This window comes from Marmota flaviventris, chromosome 6, assembly GCF_047511675.1.
Source record: "Marmota flaviventris isolate mMarFla1 chromosome 6, mMarFla1.hap1, whole genome shotgun sequence".
Classification (NCBI taxonomy): domain Eukaryota; kingdom Metazoa; phylum Chordata; class Mammalia; order Rodentia; family Sciuridae; genus Marmota; species Marmota flaviventris.
In genome coordinates, this window is record NC_092503.1 from 20,257,151 (window position 1) to 20,263,424 (window position 6,274).

Genomic DNA, 6,274 nt, shown 5'->3' on the forward strand with positions numbered 1-6,274 from the left:
CCTGAAAGTGCTCTCATGAATGCATTGGCCCCTCAATGATGGTACTCCACAACATAGACTGCCCAGAGGCTAGCAAGAGGGATTCAAGTACCAAAGAGTAAAACGTTTGCAAAAATCATGGTGGCTTAACAAGGACTTTAAAAAAATACCTGTCTAGTCTGTTATTACAAAAACTGTGCATGGACTATTCCCACCTTGCAGAATTCTGGGAAGAGTTCATGCTGTAGTGCTACTTTGAATTTTTCTTTCTCTTTTAAAGAGGTGTAAATTTTTCTGCACAGCATTTCAACAATTCATCTCTTATTTGGTTTTGAAAATGCCATTCTGGGGCCGCCTCCTTCCCTTCTATATTAGCGGCAGTGACACCTCCAGTGTTGACTCATTCATAGTCAGGGCACCAGCAAACCAGAGCCACTTGCACACCCTGTAGGGGAGCAATTATTCCATCAGTGGGTCCTCATGGTCCTCATTGTACCCCTAATTTCTGCGTGATTTAAATGTGCCCTTGCCATTGCCTATTATTTGCCTGGTGCTAACACCACAGGTGCCTTTATCAGAGTAGGCGTGACTGCCTATCTTCTTCTTTCCTGCAGAGTCAGGTTGGCATTCTAACATTTGAAAAGAGTGCAGAGGAGAGTGGGATCTGGTTCTGGGCATTCTCTTCACCACGAACTTTGCCCTGGATTGGAAGCCTCTGATTCTGGGTTCTTGTTCTGGCTTTGCCATTTACAAGTCAGGCAAACACATATCAGTCTTTCTGTGTCTCAGTTTTCCATTTGAAATGTGGTTAACAAAACAAGAGTTTTTGTCTGTTGGAGAAATCTGACATCCATTTCCAAGGTATCGCTGAGCCTCTTGGGAATATCTGAAATATGGAACAGGTATACTTATTTTAGAGCTATAATAACACCTTTAATTAACTCAATTTTCATTAACATAAGTGACATTAACTTCACGACATCCTTCCTTCATGCTATCAAATTGTTGATCTCTATGTCTGGAGATGTAAAGATGCTGTGCTTCTAGACAACAACAAGGATAATATCTGGACTGTGTACCATAAGATCCGTCAAACACTCAGTTTGTACTGGAAAAAGAAATAAGGAATGATAAGGGGTATACAGGTGCTCTGCTGCCCATGATATTTTGGGCACTACTCAGAGACAGAGCAAGGCCAGATGGCAGATGCTGGGAGACTGACCAGTGGCCTCTGCATAATCAGAGAAGTTCCTTAGTCCTTTGGCATGATCTGGCTTCAGTATTCAATATCAATCTGATCTATCAAATCTTAGTACTTGTACCATTCTTTAGTCAGTGTGTTTTCTTAGGATATGGCAGTCACAACTAGCATCCCCTAAATTCAATGCCTTTCCCTACACTTCCCAGAATCCCCTGAAGTTAAGTTGGGACTGTGTGGCTAGTTCTCGCCAGTGAGCTAGAAGCAGGTGTGTTAGAGCTGCTCATGGATGGAGGCAATGAGAGCCAGTCTGCCTCACCAAGTTTCTTCCATCTTGCCATGGTTCCAGATGGTGTCATTCCAAGATGCTCAACCTGCCCTGGACTTCACCTGAGCAAGAGCTAAACCTTTGTTGTTTAGGGCACCCAAACTTTGTTAAAACAAAGTTTGGGGTTTGTCTATGCCAATGTGAATGTTAGCTGTCCCGGTTAAGATAGGGTAAAATTCATGAATGAGCGAGGAACTGTGTTGAAAGTTATCTAGAGAAAATTCCAGTTCTTAAGGAAGAACATTTTAACAGAACTTCAAAAATAGGATGGTTAAAAAAAAAAAAAATCCATCCATCCCCTGAGAGAGTGAGCTCTGGAGGTCATCACAGTGTTCAATGAACTTGCAAGGAAGGGATACTGTGAAAGGGCCACTGAGGTTCTGCATCCTGCCCTTTCTTTGCCTGATTACTGGGAGACCAAATGCTGCACAATTGTAGTTAACTCATGAATGATGGGCTTAAGGGAAAAGTACCAAGCATATTTCTCCTTTACCAAAGTCAACTTATTTTGTGATTTCGAAAGAAGAAAATACAATAAGTGTATTGGATTTTCACTGTCCTTTTATAGGACTACTAAACCAGAAATGACTTTGACACAAGCACCAGGCAATTTTCTTTCCTAATTTACTGGATTTCTCCAGGCCATAAGCTACTCTTGCCTTTGGGGTTGTTGCCAGGCAACAGCCTAAATCCTTTAGTGGAAACCTCAAGGTAGCCTATCTTTTAAAAAAGTAAAACTTCAGAAAGTTCTTTTGACCCCTGTTAAAACAAAGATTTAGTAACATTTGGAAGTGGCCTTCAGTTTCTTTTAGATGTTCTTTGCTCTTTAGGGTATTGGTAATTTTTTTTTTTTGTTATTGTTGTTGTTCTCTTAATCTCATGCTACAGGAAAACATCTCATCTTCAATAAACTTCACTGGTTAATGCTCAAGAAAGAAGTTGCATAGTCCTCAGAGGGATCACTACTCAGTAGACAATCGTGACTTTTTCTCTCACCCTAAACAAAGTGTTAGGAGCATTATATGGATGAGAGACCAGCCTGGGAGCAGCATATTAAAGGAATTTCCAGCTAATATGTGGTTTGTGAAAATGATGCATCTGAATAAGCTGTATAGAGAGGTGCTCAGCTTTCTAAATTTTAAACAAAATAACTCTTCAGAAAGGAATGGCACAGGACGATAGTAGCAGAAGAAGCTCACAGCTTATTTAGTCAAAAATTTTCAATTTGAAAATTGGTAAAGATGTGAAGAGGTTTGCCTAATATGATTGAGTTAAGGCAAATTTAGGACTGACACTGGAGCCTCCTAATTTCTAATGATAGCCTTTTGTATTGCACTACTAGTGTGTTTCTTGGTGATGGACTATGCAGATATTTGTAAAACTCATCCACTTAAGAGAGGATAGCCTCAGGTTTTGGAATTACTATAGCATTCATTCATTCGCTGATTCATGTTTTTCATCACTTTAAGGAACTTCTATTCTTACCTGGAAATAGAGTTCACTGACTCAGACATTTCCTTAGGTGAGTACATTTCCTCGTTAGGCACATGGATGTTTGAAGGGGCTCATATCTTCAGCAGCAATGATCTGTGTCTTGTCTCTCTTCCTGATTTGTTTCCTTAGGTGCCACGATTAATGCTGCTCTCCTTGCTAACAGAGGGCTCAGCTCACTGTCCTGTTCTTCCACTGCTCCTCAGAGGCAAGGAAGATGAAAAGTGCAGTGATCCCACCCTTCTTCCAGGTCTTTGTGAGTCTCAGAGGACCCAGATCTTTCCAGGGAAAGTGGTGCTCTCATTCTCACCTAGTACGTTTCTTCTTGGGTCCTGGCTTCTATCCAGATTAGAGAACAAAGTATAGAGCCCCATGCATCCTCTTGGTCTAGGCTTGGCAAGGAGGTTGGTAGGTAGACTGGAGAGGTGAGAGTGGAGGACCAGGCACAAGTTTTAAGATTATGGTTTTCCAGAGTTCTACTTGGAATCTAAAGTTTAGTTCATGTTTTTTCTTACCTAAGGGATTGTCTTCCCATTGCTTCATAAATAGCTACCTCATCTGTGAGGACAGATGAGGTGGCAGCTGCTAGTGTGCCCTGCTGTGATCTCTCATTTGCACCTGCACACCACAGGAAGTCATGCTGCCAGGAGCACCAGTTGTTAGTGCTGAGTGCTGGGAATGTGACATATTGAAGGCAGAGTCAAACAGCAGGTAAGCGCAAAAACCCTGGGCCTTACTTTTGGGGACCATAAATGAGCATTCTATGGAAATGATTGTCAGTCTGAGGATGCTAAGCTGAGAAAGAGGACACAATCCACAAAGTATGTGTGAGGCTGTGGGACAAAATTCAGACTAGACAGAGAAGGAAGAAGATAACAAAGTCACCTGCAAGCTTCACCTTCATCAGTGCTGCATAAGCATCTCTCCAGACAGAGGTGCGCACTGGCAGAGGACAGGGCTGAAAGCTGCTTAAGGCCCATAGTACAGATCAGGGTTGCAAATACAGAAATGAGCTTCCAAGAGCTAAGGTTAGCTGGGCCACCTCCCAAGTGGATGGAGGCCCTGATTCTTTTGTTAGATATATTTTTTTTTTTGTCTCCTACAGAACTTTTAAGGTCCCCTCAAAACCTCTTCCAAACACACACACGTGGGCGTGGGCACACACACACAGCTTGGGGGTGTGCATTTACATATGTATGTATATATAAAATTAAATAAATAGGAGGCTTTTAGCCTGAGGCTGTCTCCATATTTGGAGTTTCTTACTAACAAACTTCAATCTAACTGAGTAAATTAACAATCTGAAACCCACTTAGCTTTCTATGTTTTGTAACGAATAACCATGTTACAGCGGAACTTCAAATAGTTACCGGCAACCAATTGATCAGACCATGCATGCTCTGCAAAAGGCAGATACATTATCACACTCCATGCCCAAATTAAACAAACACCTCACTATCACCAATGAGATGATTTCTTCACTTGGCTTCTGGGTTCAATCTATAAAAATTTGCTACTTGTGCTGCTGTTTGGAGCTCTCTGAACCATTTTTGGTTCAGGGTGCTCCCTGATTCATGAATCTTTCAATGATCAAATAAACTTTGTAAATATTACTTTATAAGGTTTTATCTTTAATGTGCATATGCACACATACATACACATGCATATCTATGTATATGTGTATGTATATATTATGAATTTATATAGTTTATATATTATACATGAGTATATATAAAATGCTCTTAATTTACTGCTCAATTATATATACATTTTTATATATTTTCATTTCTTAAGTTCATTAAAGAATTCTTAGTGGAGAGAAGAAAGATCACAGGTTTAAACAACTCTAAGGTAAGAAAATAATTAATTGTAAATCATAAAAATAATTTCTAATGTTGTTGCTTTGAGCCACTGCTAAAACAAAATTTTAATGAATGCTGAAGTTATTAATTTGGTAAGTGAACAAATTAAATTACTAAAGATCAAAGTATGTGTGTGTGTGTGTGTGTGTGTGTGTATCTATCTACACAGTAAAAACTGGTCAGAATTTGTGTGATTTTTCAGAGATTGGTTGACTTCCTCCTTCCTTGGGACTGCACCCACCTCTGTCCCACTCTATCTACTGAGATTCTTTCAAATCCATCTATTCCTTAAAACTTACCTGTCCAGTGTCCTCATTGCTAAAACCCCCTTTTCAGGGTTCACATTGCTAAAAACCCTTTCTGTGGGGTTGGTTCTAATCTGTTATGCTAGTTTCATATAGTGGTTGCTAACAATTTCCTATATTATACCAGTTAGAGAATGTATTTGCACATAAATAAGGTCCTTCTCAGCTTTATTCCAGATGGACTGCTAGGAGGACCAGAATGAAGCCTAGGCAAGAGATCAAAGTTTAAGGAGGTGTTCACGTTACACTGAGAGTGAGAGCACCTAAATTTTGTGTCTTAAAAGCTTCCCTTACCTCCTATTTTGGACCCTGGCTGCGAGATGGTGAAAAAAAAAAAGAGGCAATGTGACCAGCTTCTCATAGCCTCCAAAGACATCTATCGGTTTTGGCTTGCTGGAGTGTCAGTCCTGGGACATCTTAGGTCTTATATCTATCTCCTATGTCAAAATATAGAACATCACATAAGATGTCAATTTGTCATGCTATTTCTTAATGTTTGACAATTTTGAATCATAGCTTAAAAATGATTCTGGAGAATAACAACAGAAGGGGTTTGGGCATAAAATGACACTGATTTGGCACTAATCTAGTTTTATTTTGGAAGAATAAAAATTGTGGAGCAATATGATATTAAGGATAAATTTAACATACCAAATTAGATATAATAAGAAAAAATGAAGTTTATTAGATATTTCTCAAATTGATTAATTGCATCTAAAGGCAAATGTTAAAATATTTTCAAGGAATATGCAGTGCATGGGCATATCCCATTTCTAAGATGGTATCTGTTCCTTTCCAGGTATAAATGGATACATGTAATGCTAATGATCAGTGACATCCTGTCACCTTAGTCCTTGCCTAAATCACAAATTCAGGCAATAATATAACAATAAGGAATATTAAGGAGGTCTTTCTGAGACTTTTAGAAATTATTCTGGTTATCAGAAGGAATTGTGGTTTTGAACACCAATTAGTTTTGAAAAAAAAAGGACAATTATTTCAAATTTGTCACTAATGATATACTGCTGAAAATAACTGATGTGAGTTCTGTAACAGGGATTTTATTAAAGATGCAAGAATACATGATTCCTCTAGCTGGTGCATACTAGAG